Genomic DNA, 24683 nt, shown 5'->3' on the forward strand with positions numbered 1-24683 from the left:
CAGAAAGAACTTAATAATTAAAATAGGACACAAAAGAATAAGATACATTGTATCTTTTGGCAAGAAACACTTAAATTGTCTTGTATCATCTAATTTATCATACCCTAAATTCTCTTTTGTGTCTAACATGAATTATCAATTTAAAACCAAACATTATAATAATTCCCATAACCTATGTTAAGGTATAATTATTAGTATAATAAATAATTGGACTTTTAAAACAACACTATATCCTTCCATCTTTTTAGTGAATGTTATGTTATTATAAATTTCAGCTGTTTACACATCCATATGCCAAAATGGATGCTGAACATCCACTGTAATATTTGTTCAGCACTTTCTCCTTATTCTTTAGATGTTCTTATTAAACCAACAATATTTTAGTTAATAAGAAACTCAAATTAACTGCAAATCACATCATTAAGTAAACTTTGAAGATACTAGATTATATTAGGCATTTGGGGACTTACAATTTAAAGGTTAACACAAAAGTACATATAAATTCATCACTCAAATATAGAATATTAAGTATGCACTATCCTCCTATAGTACTCTCATTAACTAGTGGATTCAGAATTTTAAGCTAGACCATGTGGCTCAATTTTAGTTAAGCTGTTAACAAAATATTATTCATAAACCCAAATTAGTCTGAGGCAGTATTTTTAATGATATCTTGGACCAATGCCCAGATAGCTCACAACACTTCAGTTTCTGCTACACTGTATTTACCAATATTGAGCCAGGTTTACAGTAAACAAAACAATGTAACAATAACCACAATTCTGTGCAGCTACACCATTTATCTTGCCAAGTGAATTTATGATTGTTAAAGACTGATGGCATTTGCAAAAATGAGTATTTTCTTCATGTTTATGAAAACATAACATGTACTTGCTATGAAAAGGGAAAGCCTGTATATAATAATTGCTCTGTCCATTTAATTATTTCTCCATTCCCAAACTGTCAGACACTTAAGATGAGAATCATTCTGTAGTTACTAAGCAGCGTGAATAGATACATGTTAAAGTTACTCATAGATGAAAAGCATGTTGTTGACAGGGAGCATAGGAATATAATTTAGAAACATCTATTCTCTTCAAGTTGAATGCCATTTCCTAGGTCAGTGCTTCTCAACTCGTCTTCTGCCCTAACACAGCTGAGGCACATGTCATATATCTGTGTGATGCTCCGTGGGGAAGGTTCATACCCAACATACATCAAATAGGATATGGGAGCTGAAATATTCCTGTAGTTTCAAACAAATAAACCCCACTGGTGATTCTTATCACACATTCTTCACACACACATATTCCACATACCCTGTCCCTCTAGTACCTGCTTTCAACCCTATCACATGATGCCCTGACAATGATGGCAGGTTTCATCCTGAAAGAGAAAATATCCGCGAATTTCGCCTGGAGAGACCAAAGCCTCAAAATTGCCTGCCAGTGGCATCATGGCCCTCCTGCTGTTGCCCTAGAGCCTCACGTTATTCCTGTGAGTTGTAAAATCTTGGGCCTAGAGCCAAACCAGTCATGAAGGCTAGAAAAGAAAGCCAGGTCCAAGTCAAGGGCCCAGTGGTGAGGATGTTCCACCAAGGTGGAGAAGCTGTAAGTTGAGAGGCACTGAGTGAAGCGGGGACATGGTGGCGGATCCAGGGATGGGGATGAGGCAAGAGAACTGACCGCAGAACAGTCAAGGCCAGGGCTCGGCTTAGCTGTGTCCTTGTAATACAAACCATTCCTTAAAGTTGAGCAAGCCACTTCCTTGGAATCTCTTCTTTGTAATATTAAAGAAGATAATATATTTCTTACATGTTCCTCCCAATTAATTAGGTAACAAAAAGTGTATCTCTTTATGAGTAGAATTTAAAGCAACAATCTCCCCTCTTTGAATGACTCCAGGACAGTGATTCTAAAAGATGTATTGGTGGGGGTAGAGAGGAAGGGGTTTCAAACTATAAAACTAAAGATTCTGAAGCATCTTCCTAGGTGTGTGCCTGTCCTCCTATCCTTCAAATCTCAGCTGTAACAGCACATCATATTTTTACCAACAGCATAATAAAACAGGACAGGGCTGAGAAAATCTACCTACAACACCGCCTAACATATCCTAACATTCTATCACCTCCCTGGAACAAAATGAATGCTTCCCAGGCAGTCAGACCTGTGCTCTGGAAAGAGTGGCAGGGAGCATCAGACAGGTGAATAGTTAATCAACTCCACTGCCACGGTGACTATGAAATACATCACTAGCAAATCTCTGAATTTCGCTTCTGTCATGGTGTCCAACTCTGCAACCCCATGGACTATAGCCTGCCAGGCTCCTCTGTCCATGGAGATTCTCTAGGCAGGAATCCTGGAGTGGGTTGCCATGCCCTCCTCCAGGGCATCTTCCCAACCCAGGGATCAAACCTGAGTGTTTCACACCTCCTGCACTGGCAAGTGGGTTCTTTACCACTAGCGCCACCTGGGAAGCCCGCCTCTGTGCATAGGATTTTCCAAACCCATCTCTTAAGTCCAATCCTCTCTACCAAGCTACAAACCAGCTTCTCCAAATCAGTTTGAAATTTCTAGCAAGGCAGTTCTCTCTTAACTTGACCATGTCCAGCGTTAAATTCACCTTCTCCGTCTGTTTACAGTACCCGTGCTCACTTTCAAGGAAACATAATTTCTGAGTCAGTTTCCTCATTTGCAAAATGGGAAGGATACTTTCCTTGCAGTGCTGTTGAAAGGATTGGAGAGCACAGCAAATAGTAACAATGACTGCAACAGTTTCAGCTAATTATGTCACATATTACATTGCCAACCTAATTATGTCGCAGCTAATTCTGCCACATATTACCAAGTCACCAATGCCACGGTCGCTCCCACATTTGCCATTCCTTTCGCTCCTCCCCTGCTCCCCTGCTTAGTGGTTCTCCTGAAGGGCCACTAAGCGCCACAGTGACAGAAGTATTTATTTTACCTTCAGGTACAGATACTGTTGATTCCCATTAGCTTCCTACAGAGGCATGAGGGTCACCAGAAATAAGAACCTTCAGCTGGTTCTGAGGGAAAAGCCCTGGAATAAATTAATTTTGTATGAAGACAAATGTTTCCAGGGGAGTGGGGAGTGACACCTGTCCATCTGTGCACATGCATCACAGCTTGGTCCCTTACCCAGTGACATGAGGTCACCAAACATTTTATTCAGATTCAATTTCTACTGAACAATGAAAATCTAAAGGTAAATACTGAATGTACAAATATTTTAAATGAGTACACTGTCATATTAACATGTTCCTTTTCCTTTTTAGGATCTTAAGAAATTTATCTACTTTTGAAAAAGCACAGAGTGGCTATTTAATCTAACGGCTCATGAAATGAAAAAGCGAAAGTTGTTAGTCAGTCAGTCATGTCTGACCCTTTGTGACCCCATGGACTGTAGCCCTTCAGGCTCCTCTGTCCATGGAATTCTCTAGGCAAGAATACTGGAGTGGGATACCTACTCCAGGGGATCTTCCCAACCCAGGGATCGAACCCAAGTCTCCCACGTGGTAGCCAGACTCTTTACTGTCTGAGCCACCAGGGAGGCCCCAGTGGCTTAAATAATGTAATTCAATTACATAGAAAAAAAAAAAATTAGCAATCATGCAGCTAGAGTTTGGTTCCAGAAAGCAGACACACTTTTTTTGGAAACACAGATTAACAAAAAAGTACATCAAAGGCACATGGATCATATATCTTTTTCTTCATTTCATTCTAAATTTCAAATAGATATCAATGACTGAGTTAATAAAATCATTTGACCAGCAACTCTAGAGAGAGACCCAAATCTGAAATAGCTCAAGACCTGCTTTACTCCCTGGTTACTGTAGGCACTACACTTTTAAATTAAGAGCAAAGACAGAGGTTACAAACGGAGGAACACTGAAAACAGCTAAAGCCTGAGCCCACTTGGCACTGCCCTCAAAACACCAATTACATATCAGCTACAAATGTGATGCACATTCAGTTCACTGTCTGCAAGTTACACACATATACACTCATGGTGCCACAGGAGGCAGAACAGAAGAGGCACTGACAAAATTTCACAATTCAAATTCTATCAATCTCCAGTTCTGATGGAGTGAAATCTATTTCAGCTAGGTTTCATGGATTCAAAATCTCTAGTAAGTTGGGGTGGACCAGTCTACAGTTTAATGTTTTAAACTGTTCACAAAAGGAAAGGGGGTAATTCCAATCACATTTTATTTGGTACGTAATTCTAACAAACGTAGATTTTTTTACGAGTCACAAGATATATAATTAGAAGGGAATTAAAGATATATAAAAATGAAAAAAATACAAAAATGTTAAAACTCTGATGATCCCTCAAAAAGAACCAAATAAAACTAAAAAGCAACAATGGACTGAGAAAAATGGATATATGACACATAGGACAACAAAAAGCTAATATGCTTAATACATTCTGCTCATATACTATGACCTGCCAGAACATGAGAAATCTTAATTTTTAAATAATGAGCAAGGATGGACGTTAAAGGCCAAGTAAGAAGAATGGCTACCTATGGCCAGTAAATAATCCTAAGGAAAAATATTCAACCTCCCAGCCATAAACAATATTTTAAAATTTCACCAATGAATGTAGCAAAGACTCTACAAACATTAAAGCATTCAGTGCCTAAACGATAAAATATGGAAGTGTAAATGTACAAGTGAAAAACATAGGATGTAGAATAGCTTATATAGTACACTCCCATGTGTCCTACACATACACATGTATATTCTGCCAGAGACAGTTCACATACATACAGGCACAGGAGCAACAGTGTCACTCCCCAAGCTTCTCCTTCTGGTGAAAACATATGTAGCCAAACAATATCTTTTATTGTAGGATTTTTTATCCCTAGGGAGTGGGAGCCTAGGATAAGAGGCAGACTTTTTTTTAACTGCATAAACATTCTTCTGTTTGATTATTTATCCAGTACTTCTATTACCTATTTTAAAAGAAATAGAGGAGTAAATAGGAAAAAATTAAAATAAACATTTTGTAACCTCTGACCTAGTAATTTTTATTCTAAAAAACTGTTTTAAAGAATTAATCAGAAATCCAAGCAATTTATAATGAAGTTTATGGCAAAAGTGTAGCAGTGAAACACTGGTAACCTAAATATCTGATGAGAAAAATAATTAGATTGTGATATATGCAGGTAATGGGAAAATACATTTTTGAAGATGTTTAATGAAATGAAGAAATGTTCATAATTCATTGTTAAAAGTGCAAGAATGTATATACACAAATATACCATACTACGTTTAGAAAAAGAGTAGAAGGAAATTTGAGTTATAACTACTGGTAAAAACATCAATAACTGTACGAAGAAACAGATGATAAGCAACTAATATGGATGTGGCGGAAACAATAAATAAAGCATAAAACCAGTCTAGTTAGACTAGGAGCAAACACCCCCATGGCTCCTTCAGAAGGCCTGAGGACAACTCTTGTAATAGTACTGTCATTATTATATACATATCATTATTAATAATTAATAATCATAATGTGAGCTTTGGGTCTCCAGTAAAAGATCATACTTTGTGCCATTCATGCTGCATAAAGATCCAAGGTATGTGGCTAGATAAAAATATTAAACCGCTGATGTTTTCTGCAAACATTTTTCCCCTAGTTTGTTGTCTGATTTTATTTTGGTCAGGTTTTCTGGGGCTCCCCTGATAGCTCAGTTGGTAAAGAATCCACCTGCAATGCAGGCGACCCCGGTTCCATTCCTGGGTCAGGAAGATCCGCTGGAGAAGGGATAGGCTACCCACTCCATATTCTTGGGCTTCCCTTGTGCCTCAACTGGGAGAGACTGCACCTGCAATGAGGGAGACCTGGTTCGATCCCTGGGTTGGGAAGATCCAGTATTCTGGCCTAGAGAATTCATACAGTCCATGTGGTTGCAAAGAATTGCATAATACAGCTGAGCGACTTTCACTTTTGGGGGAGGTGGGGCGGAGAGCAGAGAGGGGTGACACATTTAGATACTTTTGATTAAACTTTACATGTAGAAATAACTATTAATAATATGAAAATAAAAATTCTAAATTTCATAGAAAATGGGCAGAAGCAATAAGGAACACCACAACTAATTTTGAAACATGGAAAACATTAAACCTTACTGGGAATCAAACAAATACATATTAAAGCAACAATGGGCTTTAAATTCTCACTTAAATAATATGTTAAAAAAAAGGATATTCAAATACTACTGATGGCAATAAACTGGTACAGTTTTCAAAACCAATTTGGCAGTAAGTATAAATCAACAACTTGCTAAAAAAGTTCACACACTTTGATCCAATAATATAATACCATTACTTGAGAGTCTAGCCTAAAGAAATTTTCCTAAATGTAGAAAAGCTTAATACATAAAAATTTTTAACCAAAGAACATGTAGAACAATAAAAAGATAAAAATAAATAATAGGAAAGTGGCTGGATCTGTAGTAAAATATTTTGCATTAATTTCATGTTTGAAAATATAATTCAGAATTTATATATATTCATTGAAAAAGCACTGAAGAGACTTCTCTCTGCTTAATTCTTGAACTTTAAAATGTGAAAAAAATGTCATAACCATACGCTCAAATAAAATTATTTCAAATTTACCTTGTGAAAATTGCCAAATCTAACGAGGAAAAAAAAGGTTTACTATTCATGTAAATAAACTCTATTGCATGGTTGCCACCATGTATCATCGGAAAGACCTAAGGCAATGGAGCATTTAACTTACAGCACATCTACAACAGACACTGTCATTTAAGAGTTTGATAACAGCAAATTCTCAACTACACTTATGATAGGGACTTTACAGTCTGGAAAAGGGGTAAAGAATCCACTCTATAACCCAGCTATCTAATTTGAGATTAAATCTCTTGCTCTGAAGGAAACAGTAGAAAATAAGGAACTTTGACTAACGTATAAAAAGAGTTTTTAAGACTATTGTTAATCTACAAAAAGGTTTTCCAAGCTACATATAAATAAAAGGTGAATAGTGCCTGTAGTACAGAGCTAATTCCTCACTCACTCTCTACATGCACATATATGTATGTATGTCAATGTCTATGTATGATAGTCTAATCTATAGTCTCTATAGAAAAAAATTATTATTTCACAAAAGTCAGTCAATAAAAACGGCCTAATGTGTTTGAGCTGAATTTACAAAATAGTTAAGACGGATATGACTGTTTTATTCATAGATTTTTAAAAATCTGGTGAGCAGGATTCATCACAAGTTTCCTTTACGTTATACATGCTAGTTATAATAATGATTTAATGTTTATAAAATGTTTGTTTGGGGAATGTGCGCCACTCTTGGATAATATTTAATCATGCCCCCACAATATTCCTGTGAGGCAGATAGTCATGAACTATGTATAAACATTATTAGGTAAGAGCTCATACAATGAAAAGTCCAATGACCAATAAACACATATGTCTGTCAGCCCGGCCACAATATCCTATATTTACTTTTCACAGGCAGGTCTACTATCTACTACCTGTCTTTTGCATGTGATTCTTTTAATATTCCAAAAAGATGTACAACATTGAAGCTGAAAAGCAAGATAAAGTGTGTGTGTGTGTGTGTGTGTGTGTGTGTGTACGTGCGCATGTGCGCACTTAGTCATGTCCAACTCTTTGCAACTGCAGTCCATCAGGCTCTTCTGTCCATGGAATTTTCCAGGCAAGAAATACTGGAGTGAGTTGTCATTTCCTTCCCCAGGTGATCTTTCCAATCCAGGGATCGAAACTGTGTCTCTTGTATCTCCTGCACTGGCAGGCAGAGTCTCTATCACTTGTACCACCTGGGAAGCCCTCAAGAGAAAGTAACCATTTAATATGAGAAAACAGATATCCATCCCAAATTTCAGTGATGGAAACTGATTTTGTTAGTATTTCACCATCTTATGTTTAGCAAGAAGAAAAAAGATACAAGTAAACATAAAGCCTTCAGAGTAACAAATCCCAAACTCATATAATTCTTTTGGTTAATTCACCTGTCTGCCCAAAGGTAGAGGGAAGACATGGTAAGAGAATAACTTCAAAAAACAGCTGTTTCTAAGTTCTATTGAAATTTAACTACTATAACACATTTTGTTTCGTTTATCTCTGTATCTCCAGGACATAAAGAAGTAAGTGCCCAATAAAATAATTTTTAATGAAGGAATGACTCTCTTAGACCAGGCATAAGGCATTAACAGAACCTTCTGGTTTCCTCTAATCAAAGCAATACAAGGGGAAGCACAAGGAATCTCCTTAGCTATTTCAGCATTAGCACCCTCTTACCATCCGTAAGATTCAGCCTCTCAATAAATACTACAGTTTAACAACATGAATGGTACCCAAACAATTTCTTCACACTGATTCCTAATCCCTATATTCAAAGGATAATTTTTTTTAAGAAACAAATTAGTCCATCAAGTTGTGGGTGGTAGATATTTGTTGTTTTGTTATTTTTAATGAAACAAATCCTCAAAAGACAACAACCTCCCTATTTCCTTAAAGGAAATAAATCAAGGTCAGAAAATAAACAATAAGATGACTGTAGAGGGTTAGATGAGGGCTATTTTATACAGAATGGTCTAGCTGTTACATTTAGCACTGGTGGGCAGTACGTGGTGCAAACTGGACATCCAAAATGCACTCCCCATCTTTTGTCATTAACCATGTCAAATCTGCATGTCATTAACCAGAGAGGCCTCAGACAGAGAATTTAGAACAGAATTAAGTTCTCCTGTGCATGCATGCTAGGTCACTTTAGTCATGTCCGACTCTTTGTGACCCCACTGACTGTAGCCCACCAGGCTTCTCTGTCCATGAGATTCTCCGGGCAAGAATACTGGAGTAGACAGCCACACCCTCCTCCAGTGAATCTTCCCGACCCGAGGATCAAACCCACATCTCTTATGTCTCCTGCATTGGCAGCTGGGTTGTTTACCACTAGCACCACCTGGGAAGCCCAAGTTCTCCTAACGGACTATAAAAAGTCATGTTGGATCTAGATTCCTGCTGCTGCTGCTGCTGCTAAGCCGCTTCAGTCATGTCCGACTCTGTGCAACCCCATAGACGGCAGCCCACCAGGCTCCCCCGTCCCTGGGATTCTCCAGGCAAGAACACTGGAGTGGGTTGCCATTTCCTTCTCCAATGCAGGAAAGTGAAAAGTGAAAGTCAAGTTGCTCAGTCGTGTCCAACTCTTCACGATCCCGTGGACTGCAGCCCACCCGGCTCCTCCATCCATGGGATTTTCCAGGCAAGACTACTGGAGTGGGGTGCCATTGCCTTCTCTGCTAGATTCCTACCCACTGCTATATTTAAAATGAATAACCAACAAGGACTCACTGTATAGTGCAGGGAACTTTGCTCAATATTATGTAACAACTAATTGGGAAAAGAATTTGAAAAATAATAGACAATGTACACATGTAACTGAATCATTTTTTATATACCTAATCTAAAATGTTTGTTAGTTTCAAATATATTCCAATATAAGTTTCTTAAAAAAGTCATGTTGGATCTAGAAAATAGAATTCTCTTATTCCTGATGCACTGTATAATTCCAGTGTTGACTAATGACACATATCAGTATCCGAATTTGTCTCCTAAGTGATAAAATGCCAAGAGTTAGCTGGATCACAGCTAGCTAACAAGTAGCAAGGAGCATTTGGCAGCCTCTGAGAGACTGCTCATGGGATTTTAAGTAGTTTAGCAATGAAACTAGATCAGCCTGATCAAATTTTCAACAGAGCTTACAACCTGGTGCTAAGGAGGTGTGAAAAATTAGAAATCTGTTTCTAACATTGTCTTTGTAAAGTTCTTCATCGTTAACAGTGAAGTGAAAAAACAGGTTTAGCATGTCAAAACCAGTGTCTATGCAATCACACAAAATATTAATAACCATCCTTTGTTTTAAATACACTTAGAAAGTCTATTTTTTTAATTCTCAATATCAGTTTGAGAGAAACAGATACCTCATATACATAAAGATATTGAAGATACTAAACCTTCTCTCTATTGATCTGTACTTCCCAAATTCTCTATAATCAAGAAAAAAAGATTTTAAAACTTAGTCATGAGCTCATGTTTCCTTCCCCAAGCTTATTTTAAATTATTATCTATGTGTAACATTTTCCTCAAGTACAAATGAACAATAACAGTTTATTCTAATCATGTTAATAGCCAAGAAAATACCTTCTTTCTAAATAAATTACATATCCCAAGAAATTAAGATGAGTGGAAAACATTTAAAAGCAGTCTAATGTTATTCCTCTTACTACTAAGCACTGAAAACAACCTACTCAGAATTTCTTCCTGGCTTTACCATTTTCTATTTTTTTTATCTCATGCAAAAGTTTATTGTAAAACTAAAAATAAGTTGTTGTTCAGTCACTAAGTTGTGTCCAACTCTTTGTGACCCCATGGACTATGACATGCCAGGCTTCGCTGTCCTTCACTATCTCCTAGAGTTTGCTCAAACTCATGTCCTTTGAGTTGGTGATGCCATCTAACCATCTCATCCTCTGTTGCCTCCTTCTCTTCCTGCCCTCAATCTTTCCAGGTGTCAGGGTCTTTTCCAATGAGCCAGCTCTTCAAATCAGGTGGCCAAAGTACTGGAGCTGATTGGAAATTAAGCTGCATCATTTAAATCTCTCTCTCTCTCCTACTTATTTACAAAACAGAAACAGACTGACAGACTTTAAAAACAAACTTGTGGTTACCAAAAGGGAAACATGGCAGGTAGGGATAAATTAGAAGCTTGGTACTAAAATATATACACTACTATATATAAATATAATCAACAAGGACCTACTGTATAACTCAGGAAACTCTACTTGATATTATGTAATAATTTACATGGGAAAAGCATCTGAAGAAGAATGGATATGTGTATATGTACCATATAACTGAATCACTTTACCATTCCCTTGAAACTCACACAACATTGTAAATCAACAGTACTCCAATACAAAATAAAAACTAAATTTAAAAAAATCTCTTCTTATTTCTGTATTTTAAACAGTGCACACAGCAGAAGCTATATGTATAGGTAGCACTTTCTTATTATTAAAGATCATTTCCCTGGTGTCCCACAGGTCACATGCCAGATGGTTGCAACCCACATCACAGAACCAGGTCTAAGATCTGTAGTTCAGGATCTACCTTTTCTTCTGAAGCTGTTCAAACGTGGGATCACAGATGTGAACACTACATTCTGATAGGGTATTAGTAACTTGGATCCACCACAGGTCTAGGGAACTGTAAATCCTTCAATATCTTTCTATTCCCTGCTTCATGCAAATAGTCTCCTCACAAAGACTGAGGCTCCCTGATGTAGACTGAAGTCACTACAGCTTACTTCTCTACCCTCATGTTTCCATGTGATGAGGACTTCTAAGGGGACTTTCACTTTCACTTTAAGGAGTCCATGAATAGAAATGAGGAGAACGTAATGTGACATTCTTATTTTTTAAAAGTCTTCCTGTTAATTTCCTTTTCTAATCTTTGCACATACTATTTTGGCATTTAGATCTATTCTGCTTTGTATCTGCTTTTCTTTAGCACTCACTTTACATTCCCTATTATTTCTTGCACCTTTTTATGTTTCACCTTGTTCTAATTTCCTTAACCCCAGTCAAATCCATACAGTCATCAGTTCAGTTCAGTCGCTCAGTCGTGTCCGACTCTTTGCAGCCCCATGAATCGCAGTATGCCAGGCCTCCCTGTCCATCACCAACTCCCGGAGTTCACTCAGACTCATGTCCATCGAGTCGGTGACGCCATCCAGCCATCTCATTCTCTGTCGTCCCCTTCTCCTCCTGCCCCCAATCCCTCCCAGTATCAGAGTCTTTTCCAGTGAGTCAACTCTTCACATGAGGTGGCCAAAGTACTGGAGCTTCAGCTTTAGCATCATTCCTTCCAAAGAAATCCCAGGGCTGATCTCCTTCAGAATGGACTGGTTGGATCTCTTTGCAGTCCAAGGGACTCTCAAGAGTCTTCTCCAACACCATAGTTCAAAAGCATCAATTCTTCAGCACTCAGCTTTCTTCACAGTCCAAGCTATAACATATTTGGTGATGTCTTTAGTTGGACCTACCTTGTTATTGCCATATTTCAAGTATCCGCATTAATATGCACCATTCATTGAGGCCAGTGTTTATAATTCATTTTCCACTTTCCCTAGAGGAATTCTGGAAGAAAATTTTTCTTAACAATTTCCAGCAATGTCCCTGATCTGTACTTCTTAGGGCACATGCAGAACTGGAAAGAAATGCTTCAGAAGAATAAACCCATAGACATAGGACCCAGAACACCACAGAAGGAAACGGGCAGGTATTCAAAGGAAAATCCAACTCAGGAAAGATAACGGGATAATTTTTCTCTCTGATTTTCAGAAGGTATAAATATATGATAATTGATTTTTTATCATTAGTTGGAGCTATTTTTTTTAAAGTTCCATATAAAATAATTAAGACCACAGGGTTTTTCCCTATGAGTTAATTCATTTCCTAGCATTAGTCAGAAATATTTAGACATTTAGGCATTTAATCTTTCATTCTAGTTATTTATCTCTTTATTAGACAACTCTTATGCAAACATCTATCTTGTGTAAAGTACTGAGAACCAAGGAAATAATAATTTAGGACCCACCACAGCAGAATGTGTAGCAATATGGTCAAAGAATGAATCTTTACACTAAGAAAAAATTTTTACAAGTTAGTAGCATAAAGATAATTCTAAAATCTAACATTAGAAACAAAAATTATTTTGAAACATGAGAAATTTTATAAATACTTAATACTCATCACCATCAACAGTTAGTAAGCTCCTACCATTATTCTAACTCTTAAACCAAAGGGAAAAAACACAGAAGATATACATTTTGTCTTCCAGGAATTTTCAGACTTGTTAATGGGAAGAAACATATAATTAAAAATAGATCAGTAAACACAAAATGGCATATGACTGGCACACAGGCAACAAAACATCAAGAATTCAGAATAGGAAGAGACCATTGTAAGAGACTCTTGACAAAAGGGCTTTAGCTGACAGAGGAAATGGTACTTAAGCTAGGTATTAAGGGAAATGGGATAAGCAGGAAGAAAAGAGGATGTTTAACCAAAGGATAATAGCCTGAAAGAATTACCTAAATTATATACAACACTGTGGCCAAAATAAAATTCTCTATATACCTTAAAGCAATAAAAATGGTTTCACAAAATATTATTGAGACAGATTTCTACTATCAGTATGCAATATAAAGATTTTACTCTATTATATAAAACATGATGGAGTAATAATAGGAACTTATAGTATTTTATAGCTTATAAAATGTGTTCACATATGAAAGTAAATATTCAATTATTTACTAGCAGTTTATAGCAGTTATTCTATTAAGAATTCCTCCGCAGAGTTATCGTGGTTTTTTTTTCAACTTTTTTAAAAATAAGCTTTTCTATGTACATTTGTAATTCAGAAAAATGTTCATCTAAAAGGGATTCCTTATGGTATTTCCTATGGATGGATGTGCTGCAGTTCATGGGGTCACAAAGAATTGAACACGACTGAGCGACTGAACTGACGGCATTTCCTAATTAAAATTTAGATTTTAATTTTAAAATACAAAAGCTTATTTTTTACCCCAAAATGTAAGCAGAAGCCCACATTTTTAAGTATCAGAAAGGGATATGTATCAAAGATATATATTTTTTTCTACATATCTATACATTTAAATAAAGATATTCTGATTCTCCAGTTACATTTATATCTAAAATAAATGTTTAAAATGTATCTCTACATAAGAAGCTAAAATAATCAATAGATAAAAGAGAAAGACAGGGAGATAATAGGATTAAATACAGGAACCTCTACTAAATTAATCTCCAGATATTCAATTTCCAGTCGATTCCACAAAGAAGCATTTAGCATCCATGGATGCCTAAATCAATGAAAAGAGTAAGCTAAGAGACTGTGACTTCCTTAAGTAAATATACAAATAATCAAACTAACTCCCTGATCTTAGATAAACAATCATAGCATAATCATCAAATTTTAAAATAAAACTGAGAACACTAACATATTTAGATTCCTACATTAGTATCTGAAAAGAACAGGTACTCTGAAACACTGCACTAAATCTGATAAGTTAACAAAATTAAATGTACAACTCTGCACTTGAATCGAAAATCTTGTATTGACAAAAATCTTGTAGGACTGACAAATATAGCAACAGCCCAAATTAAAAGACAGGTTTTAGTTGACTGCAAGTTTAACATGAATTAATAGTGTACTTGACTACCCTTGCCAAAAGAGCTAATTTTACCTTAAATGCATTAATGGAGTACAGAACTAGAAAAGGAAAGATAATAAGTCCTAGAAAGACAAGGGGAAAAAAAAAAGACAAGTTGTGAGCAATGACTGGAAGTATCAGTGATGCATAACCTGAAGAAAGGGAAAGCTCAAACCCTTAATAGGTTGTCAGCTATTAGAGGGATTGGTCTTATTTCACATGGCTAAAGAGCGTGGAACTAAAACCAATGGGTTAAAGTGATAAGAAGGCAAATTGCAACTCAATATCCCAAAGACCTTTTCTGTAACCATTAGAGCTATCCAAAAATCTTATAGGCTGGGAAAAGAATCATTTTGGGGTTGGAAAACATGAGAGTCCAATCTCTGAACAAGTAAAGGCACAGTATGGGTTGAAGCTGGGGATACTGCACGGGCTTTATTCGTTAAACAGAAGTTTGGATCAGAGGAACTTTAAAATACCACTCAGTACAAGATTACCTAATCCTAGTATCACTAAAATATGGCTCAGAGCAACTGAGGGGCTTCCATATCAACAGAACTATATGGTAAAAGGGTTGAGATTAGGATATATGACCCAAAGCTTAGTCTGCTATATTTAGAAAAATACTGCAAAACAGCCTAAGTCAATACCTTTCGTGAAGAAATTATACTGCACAGGAAATATCACTCTGTGACCAAGTAAAAGATGGAAAAGTAACACGTTTACCTGTCCAACTCGACCTAAGCAACTGCTTGTACAACCACCACTCCCGCATGCTGCTCCTCTGCTCAAACATGAAGCAGATTAACTGTTTCTCCACAGCCTAAGTCTGCATGGTTCCTACAGATCATATGGCTCTATGTCCCAAGGTTTCCAAACCAAAAGTGGAAGATAAAAGCATGCTATCTATCTATACTTATGGGGAAAACCTAGCCATACGAGTTAAAGATTAGTCAACTGACTCCATGTAAGTTGGTTTGACGGGTAAAATCAGAGCATGCAGAGTTCCAATCAATAAGTGGAAAGAGGCATATCATAATAAAATTCCTATCTAAAAGAATATGTGATTTCTAAACATATTTACTCTTTCCAAATTCTCCCAGATGTTAGCAGAGAATTGCTACATTCTACATTAGTTTAATCCTTTTAACCTAATCTACCCTATAATTAGAAACCATATATTTTATTCCAAAACAGTTGAAGAGGATAAATTACACTAATGTTGACAATTACAAAGCCAGTTAAATAGAAAATATTTTATAATAGGTTCATGGTACTAAACCAGATTACTATGTCATTTCAGTGTTTCCTTGGCATACCAAAATATAATTTATAGAATGGAAGGAAAATATTTTAGCAAAGGTCTGCCTTCCATAAGTGACAGCCCTAAATATCTGCAAAATTAAATGTTTAAAAGCAGAAAGGTTTATAGATCTAAACAGTGTCAGGTGCACAATCTATTTTTAATAGTTCCCTTACGATTAACCACAGTAATGTCCAGGAGAAACACCACGGAAGCTCCAAAAGAACAGAGAAACCAAATTTACAGAGCTTTAAGTAAGCTTCTATTCACCTCCCTCAAACATGCACACACCTGCACGCACACACACGATTAACCTCTTCTAGAGCAGAGACTCTTAAGTTGCTTGGAAGTCTCTCCTCTGAGCAGTAAGAAACCCAATTTTTAGCTTGACATATTGATACCAACCAGGGTTCTTGGCCTTCCCCAATCAACAGAAATTGACCAGAGGCCAGATAAATTCAGGCAAGGCTTTACTGGGGCCCCTGCTGCAGCAGGAGGGAGCATGAACAAGTAACTGGTTCCCTTGCACACGTGCTCCCTGAGTGGGGACGAGCTTGTCCTTTTTATGGGGTGAGGGTAGGGGTGTGTCCGGGCATTGGGGCATTGGGTGGAGGGGTGACTTGGATGTTTTGCCCACCCCTCTGGTGGTGGTGAGTGCAGGGGGTATGCTCAGCACCCTATTTTTGCTTCTGGTTCTTCAGAGGTGACAGATGAGTTTTTTGGTCTTCTGTATCTTTTGGTCCAAAATTTGACCCAACTATTTATGCATGCAGTTGTTTTTAGTTAAATAGTTCTTTGTATTTTGCTGTTTTAGGAGAGGTTTGTCCAGGTGCAAGTGTTGGAGCACTCGCAGCAAAGGGTTGCAGGTCCCAGTTTGTCTCAATATTACGCCTCAGCTAAAAAGTGTATGTTAGTCGCTCAGTTATGTCCAACTCTTTGAGACCTCATGGACTGTAGCCCGCCAGGCTCCTCTGTCTATGGAATTCTCCAGGGCAGAATACTGGAATGGGTTGCCATTCCCTTCTCCAGGGGATCTTCCTGACCCAGGGATCAAACCCAGGTCTCCTGCATTGCAGGCGGATTCTTTGCCATCTGAGCCACCAGGGAAGCCCCAGCTAAAAGGTAATATTCCCCTATTTCCCTTGAATTTGGGTGTACTCACCTGCCTCAAGTTCGGCCAAGGAGATGGAGATTTAAGTTGGAAGACTTACACAAAGGGGTGTTGTTCTACATTCCCGTATCCTACATTCAGCCTATAAAGCTGGTATGACTGCTGGAGTTCCAGCCTCCCTCTTGGACCATAAGGCCACTTTAGGAATGCCAAATACAATGAACTGAATGTTTGTGTCCTCCCAAAATTGATTTTGGTTAAAACTCTAATTTGATTTGCTAAAACTCTAATTCCAGTGTGATGGTATTGAGAGGTGGAGCCTTTGAGACGTAATTAGGTCATGAGAGTAGTATTCATAATAGGATTAGTACCTGACAGGCAGATACTAGGGAGCTAGCTAACTTTCCACCATAGAAGGACACAAGAGGAAATCTACAACAAGGAAAAGCACCTCCCTCCAAACACACCATGATGGCACTTTGATCTTGGGACTTCTAGCCTCTAGTGTTCTTCGTAAGACACTCTGCCTACAGTACTTTATTATAGCAGCCCAACTTACTAAAACACTAGAATAAAAAGACAGAAGAGATATAGACCCATGACAGCTTCATGGAACTGCCATTTCAGTCGTGGATTCTCAACCTTCAGACTTCTTTTACTTAAAAGGAAATAAACCTTAATCTTTTTTAGGGTTTCCAATTATATGCAACCTAACCAATTCCTAAGTACACGTGCTGAGTAAGTCAGGCTTATTCTCCACCCTTCCCACTGTATGATTTCCACACAACTCTACCTGAACTGCTCTTGCTATGCAATCAAATGTGGTCACTGGTTATTCCTTGTCTTAGTTTATCCTGTTAGTATATTTGATAACTCTCGTGACAACTCCCTCAGACTTAAAACATCAAATCACTCTTTATTCATTCTCTTCCATATCTTATCTTCTCCTTTCTATCCCTAAAATGTTGGCATTCCCCAAGGTTACTTCATGGTCCTGTTCTCAATTCTACACATTTTCCTGAGACCTACTATGCCAGTCAACAGAAAACAGTCCATGTTGACACCACCAAACCTCTATCTCTAACTCAGAGTTGCTAAAAGTTCCAGCTCAATTAATTCAAATGTATTCTGGGCACAACCACCTGAACATCCCCCAGGCAACTTAAATGCCACAGTCCTCTCTGTTCCTCCTCTAGTTAATAACACATGTTCATTTAGTTGTCCAAACCAAAAACCTGGTAGTCATCCTCAGTTCCTTACTCTTGCCTGATACAAATTCAGTCACTAAGTATTCTAGAGTCTAGAGTCTATGGCTCATATCTATCTTCTCTGGGAATGTCCTCACTGTCACTTTCCCAGATTACTGTGATAGTATTTGAACTAGTCTTCCTTTCTCTTATCCTTGCTTCTCTCCATTGCAAAATCAAAAGATCATTAAAAAAAAAAATCAATCTCTTAGAGTTGCTTCCTTGGTCATCAGTAGACCCTCATACCAATAGGATAAGGACCAGATACCTAAACATGGCAAACACAGCTTGCCCAGATTTGGCAATGGCTTCATCATACAGTTAAAAGCTGAACAAACTGCAAAATCAACAAACCTTAGATCTGTAAGAGAGGTGAGGTCACTGAGCAAACCACTGCCCTCAACACTGGAGAGGCAGATAGGCAGATACAGAGAATACAACCAACCACAGAGGAAACCCCTGCAAAAGGAATCTCCCCAGAAACCAGTGCCTGAGTAAGAAAGCCTGAACTGTAATTGGCAAAGTGCTAGAGACTCTCTATACACAAGTTTGAGAGAGAAAATCTTCAGGGGAAACCAGTCATGGAGGGCCTCAATACAATCATGAATTTTATCTCCAGGAGCCCACTTGGTTCTTATAGTGAATGCCAGAGAAAAGTCTCCTCATGCTTCTAGCTAGGGGTTGGGGAAAAAAACCATTCTGAAATGCACTTCAGTTCAGTTCAGTCATTCAGTCACATCCAACTCTTTGTGACCCTGTGGACTGCAGCACAGGGTCCATCACCAACTCCCAGAGCTTGCTCAGACTCATGACCATCGAGTTGGTGATGCCATCCAACCATCTTATCCTCTGTCATCCCCTTCTCCTCCTGACTTCAATCTTCCCCAGCATCATAGTCTTTCCCAGTGAGTCAGTTCTTTGCATCAGGTGGCCAAAGTATTGGAGCTTCAGCTTCAACATCAGTACTTCCAATGAATATTCATGACTGATTTCCTTTAGGATTGACTGGTTTGATCTCCCTGCAGTCCAAGGAACTCTCAAGAGTCTACTCCAACACCACAGTACAAAAGCATCGATTCTTTGATGCTCAGCTTTCTTCATGGCTCAGCTCCACATGAAATGCACTGCTGCTGCTGCTGCTGCTGCTGCTAAGTCACTTCAGTCATGTCCGACTCTCCGCAACCCCATAGGTGGCCACTGCTTTCTCCTGAAATGCACTAGAGCATTCTGTTCTTAAAAAGGCCTGCCCTCAAGAGAAACCAGTTTACAGCCCAAACTGTTGGGTTTCCATCGGAGCCTAATCTACTGGAGTAAGTAACATACACAACATAACATACATCCTGTCCCACCTAAGAAGGTAAAAAACGAAAACAAGAAACAAACAAAACAAAAAACTGAGAAGCATTGGTAAATTCACGGTCCAGGAACACAGGGTCACCAAAGACTAAGACCCAGTCCTAGGACTGTGGAATACACACCCCACCTCTCCACTGTATAGCTAAAGGCCTTCGTTACTACAGCTCCTTTTACCCAGCACATCATGTCCACCTTTCAACAAAAAGTTACAAGGTACCCAAAATGACAAAAACACAGTTCAAAAAGATTGAACAAACACTGGAACCAGAGTTTGATATGGCAAGAGTTTTGGAATGATCAGACCAAGAATCTTTTAAATTATGATGAATATGCTGAGGACTTTAATGTAAAAATTAGGCAACATGAAAAACATATGGTTAATGTAAGCTAACTAGATTATTATTACTAGAAACTTCTCCCTTAACGTGACTGTAACAGTGCTCTCTTCTTTTAATGGATTTAAGTTCTTATTTATGCTAAATGATATAATATTTATCTTGAAACGATCACAAAGATTAGGTAACTTAAAGATGATTTTAATAAAGACTTTCAAATGCATAAAAATAGTGGTTTTAACATTATCCTCAATGGTGAAAAATTGAAAGCATTTCCCCTAAAGTCAGGAACAAGACAAGGATGCCCACTCTCACCACTACTATTCAACATAGTTTTGGAAGTTTTGCCACAGCAATCAGAGAAGAAAAAGAAATAAAAGGAATCCAGATTGGAAAAGAAGATGTAAAACTCTCACTATCTGCACATGACATGATCCTCTACATAGAAAATCCTGAAGACTCCATCAAAAAATTACTAGAGCTAATCAATGAATATAGTAAAGTTGAAGGATATAAAATTAACACACAGAAATACCTTGCATTCCTATACACTAACAATGAGAAAACAGAGAAATTAAGGAAACAATTCGATTCAGCATTGCAACGAAAAGAATTAAATACTTCGGAATAAATCTACCTAAAGAAACAAAGTGAAGTCACTAAGTCGTGTTCAACTCTTTGCAACCCTGTGGACTGTAGCCCACCAGGCTCCTCTGTCCATTGGATTCTCCAGGCAAGAATACTGGAGTGGGTTGCCATTTCCTTCTCCAGGGGATCTTCCTGACCCAGGGATAGAACCCAGGTCTCCCGCATTGCAGGCAGACGCTTTAACTTCTAAGCCATCAGGGAAGCCTTAAAGAAACAAAAGACCTATATATAGAAAACTATAAAACACTGGTGAAAGAAATCAAAGAGGACACTAACAGATGGAGAAATACACCGTGCTCATGGATTGGAAGAATCAATATAGTGAAAATGAGTATACTACCCAAAGCAATCTATAGATTCAAAGCAATCCCTATCAAGCTACCAATGGTATTTTTCAGAGAACTATAACAAATAATTTCACAATTTGTATGGAAATACAAAAAAACCTTGAAGAGCCAAAGCAATCTTGAGAAAGAAGAATGGAACTGGAGGAATCAACCTGCTTGACTTCAGGCTATACTACAAAGCCACAGTCATCAAGACAGTATGGTACTGGCCCAAAAACAGAAACATAGATCAATCAAACAAAATAGATAGCCCAGAGATAAATCCACGCACCTATGGACACCTTATCTTTGACAAAGGAGGCAAGAATATACAATGGAGAAAAGACAATCTCTTTAACAAGTGGTGCTGGGGAAACTGGTCAACCACTTGTAAAAGAATGAAACTAGAACACTTTCTAACACCATTCACAAAAATAAACTCAAAATAAATTAAAGATCTAAATGTAAGACCAGCAACTATACAACTCCTAGAGGAAAACATAGGCAAAACACTCTCTGACATAAATCACAGCAGGATCTTCCATGACCCACCTCCCAGAGTAATGGAAATAAAAGCAAAAATAAACAAATGGGACCTAATTAAACTTAAGAACTTTTGTACAACAAAGGAAACTATAAGCAAGGTGAAAAGACAGCCTTCAGAATGGGAGAAAATAATAGCAAATGAAGCAACTGACAAAGAATTAATCTCAAAAATATACAAGCAACTCCTGCAGCTCAATTCCAGAAAAATAAGCAACCTAATAAAAAAAATGGGACAAAGAACTAAAACAGACATTTCTCCAAAGAAGACATAAAGATGGCTAACAAACACATGAAAAAATGCTCAACTTCACTCATTATAAGAGAAATGCAAATAAAAACCACAATGAGGTACCATCTCATGCCAGTCAGAATGACTGCTATCCAAAAGTCTACAGACAATAAATGCTGGAGAGGGTGTGGAGAAAAGGGAACCCTCTTACACTGTTGGAGGGAATGTAAACTAGTACAGCCACTATGGAGAACAGTGTGGAGATTCCTTAAAAAACTAGAAATAGAACTGCCATATGACCCAGCAATCCCACTACTGGGCATACACCCTGAGGAAACCAGAATTGAAAGAGACACATTGTACCCCAGTGTTCATCGTAGCACTGTTTACAATAGCCAGGACATGGAAGCAACCTAGATGTCCATCAGCAGACGAATGGATAAGAAGGCTGTGGTACATATACACAATGGAATATTACTTAGCTATTAAAAAGAATGCATTTGAATCAGTTCTAATGAGGTGGATGAAACTGGAGCCTATTATACAGAGTAAAATAAGTCAGAAAGAAAAACACCAATACAGTATATTAATGCATATATATGGAATTTAGAAAGATGGTAACAATGACCCTATATGCAAGACACAGAAAGAGACACAGATGTAAAGAATAGACTTTTGGACTCTGTGGGAGAAGGCGAGGGGTGGGATGATTTGAGATAACAGCATTGAAACATGTATATTATCATATGTGAAAGAGATCGCCAGTCCAGATTTGATGCATGAGGCAGGGTGCTCAGGGCTGGAGGACCCTGAGGGATGGGGTGGGGAGGGAGGTGGGTGGGAGGTTCAGGATGGGGAACACATGTATACCCATGGCTGATTTATGTAAATGTATGGCAAAAACCACCACAATAGTTCAATTAGCCTCCAATTAAAATAAATGAATAATTTTAAAAAAAATGGTTTTAAACTGATCCATGTGATCTATGGCCACTTAAATATTTCATAATGAAGGACTTCCCTAGTGGTCCAGTGGTTAAGAGTCCACACTTCCCAATCTAGATTTCCATCGACAGATGAATGGATAAAGAAACTGTGGTACATATACACAATGAAGTATTACTCAGCTATAAAAAATGCATCAGTTCTAATAAGGTGGATGATCCTAGAGCCTACTATCAAGAGTGAAGTAAGTCAGAACGAGAAAGACAGTATCACATATTACTGCATATACATGCAATCTAGAAAGATGGTACTGATGATGCTATTTGCAGGGTAGCAAAGGAGATACAGACATAAGGAACAAACTTAGGGTCACAGTGAGGGAGGGAGAGGATGGGATGACTTAAGAGTGTAGTACTGAAACATATACATTACCATATGTAAAATAGACAGCCAGTGGGACTTTGCCGTATGATGCAGGGAAACCAAAGCCAATGTTCTGTGACAGCCTAGAGAGGTGGGATGGGGAGGGAGGTTTAAGAGGGAAGGGACATAGGTATACCTGTTGATGATTAAAAATAAAATAAAAAAATTTAAAAACTACTAAAAGTTTTAACTAATAAATAGAGGGAAGATGATTGCAGAAAGGAAAAAAAAGAACCCACGCTTCCATTGCATGGGGTACAGGTTTGATCTCTGGGTGGGGAGCTAAGATTCCTCACACCATTTAGCAAGGCCAAAATAAATAAATAAATAAAAATGTTAAAAAAAACACCTGGCTTAAAAGTCAATATTTCTTAATGATATTACAGAAAAAAGGAAGTGTCAATAAAAAGAAACAGCACACAGGCAGAACCTGACTTGCAAATATTAATTCTGTAAATCTGCCACATCTGAGAAATTCAAGTCCTTGGACAGGCTGCCTGCCAAGATTCCAGTTCCCTTTTGGGCAACTATTATTAAATATTCCCCTCCAGTTTCCTGTTCTACTCATCCAACTTACATTACTCTACTCCCCTTTAACACCATCTTGAATCCATCCCATTACTACTCCATCTACCCTGAACTCCCGTTCTTCCTCTTCTAGGTGCAAAAGCTTCTCTACCTCCTGAATGATCTTTCATACATCTGGCCCCCTGCATAACTACTTCACCCATCCCCCTAACTGCCCAAAGCCCATACCTCCTTCCTGTCACAGCTGCAGGGGACACTCATTCTCCTATTGCCATCATCACTACCACAGTTGGTGAAGAAATCTCTGACTGCCAGTGGGTGGGGAAAAAAATGGAAACACCCCTGCTGTTTAAGGCATACGGAAATTGGGGTGGGGAAGGAAAGAACATTCTTCAGTTATTAAAATTTCTGGAAAGCAAAATATAGTCTCTGAATTTTAAAGTTACAGCTGGAATCTAAAGATGAGACCATAATATTGTTAGTTCTGGAATTCAGCTATATTATGGGTACCATTTGGGAATATAATTACAATTTATAATATTTCCTCTCTGGGGATATGTTCCCTTGTATCAAACAAGCCAATATACATACCACCTTTTGAAAGACAACCTACCTAAACACTGGTGACAGCACGTAGAGTTATTCTTTCATATTATCCTAGAGTAAGAAATTAAAAGTATGAGGAGATAAAACTAAGCTGCTGAAGAGCAGGAGCCTTGACTGTCTTGTTCAGCATTTTATCTTGCACCCAGCATCTGATACACTTTAATCTCTCAACAACTATCTGGGGGGAAAAATGGTGGGAGGAGACTGAGGACAGGAAGAAACCCAACATCCACAAGAGTACTGTTCCATGATGAACCTGTGTCCATGATTAGTTAAGGAAGACTACAGTGCATTTCCCTGGTGGCTCAGATGGTAAAACGTTCGCCTACAATGTGGGAGACCCAGGTTCGATCCTTGGGTTGGGAAGATCCTCTGGAGAAGGAAATGGCAACCCACTCAACTACTCTTGCCTGGAAAATCCCACAGACAGAGGAGCCTGGTAGGCTACAGTCCATGGGGTCCCAAAGAGTCAGACACGACTGAGTGACTTCACTTTCTTTCATTTTCACATCGCATTTCAGAGAAGAAAGCAGTCCTCTTTAATCTTTCAGGTTACCTGAGATAAGCGGGGATTTCATTTTTGAATAACCTTAATTTATTCGTACCCAAAATCTTACCTATCCAGAACAAGCTATCAAAAATTAGGTCTGTACAGTTGAAAAATGAGACATTAAGTCATCTTTCACTGGTAACACTGCAAGTTGACATTCGATTTTAACTGGCCAGAAAAATTAAATGGAGGACTGAGAACATTT

General features: G+C 38.0%; 1 protein-coding gene across 18 annotated transcripts in view; it reads right to left on the bottom strand.

Annotated features, from left to right (window-relative positions):
- The window catches only part of SSBP2 (single stranded DNA binding protein 2), a 311038-nt gene that overhangs the window by 218115 nt on the left and 68240 nt on the right, over window positions 1-24683 (bottom strand). For 2 of the 18 annotated variants that reach the window (XM_069592574.1, XM_069592569.1), the window contains exon 1: window positions 2968-3063. The exons of 15 other annotated variants lie outside the window; for them this stretch is intronic. The gene's annotated coding sequence lies outside the window, so the exon portion shown is untranslated. Of the gene's footprint in view, window positions 1-2967; window positions 3064-24683 lie in introns of those variants that run through there. One more of the 18 variants, XM_069592566.1, reaches the window with a different exon arrangement.

Source organism: Ovis canadensis, chromosome 5 (assembly GCF_042477335.2).
Source record: "Ovis canadensis isolate MfBH-ARS-UI-01 breed Bighorn chromosome 5, ARS-UI_OviCan_v2, whole genome shotgun sequence".
Classification (NCBI taxonomy): Eukaryota; Metazoa; Chordata; class Mammalia; order Artiodactyla; family Bovidae; genus Ovis; species Ovis canadensis.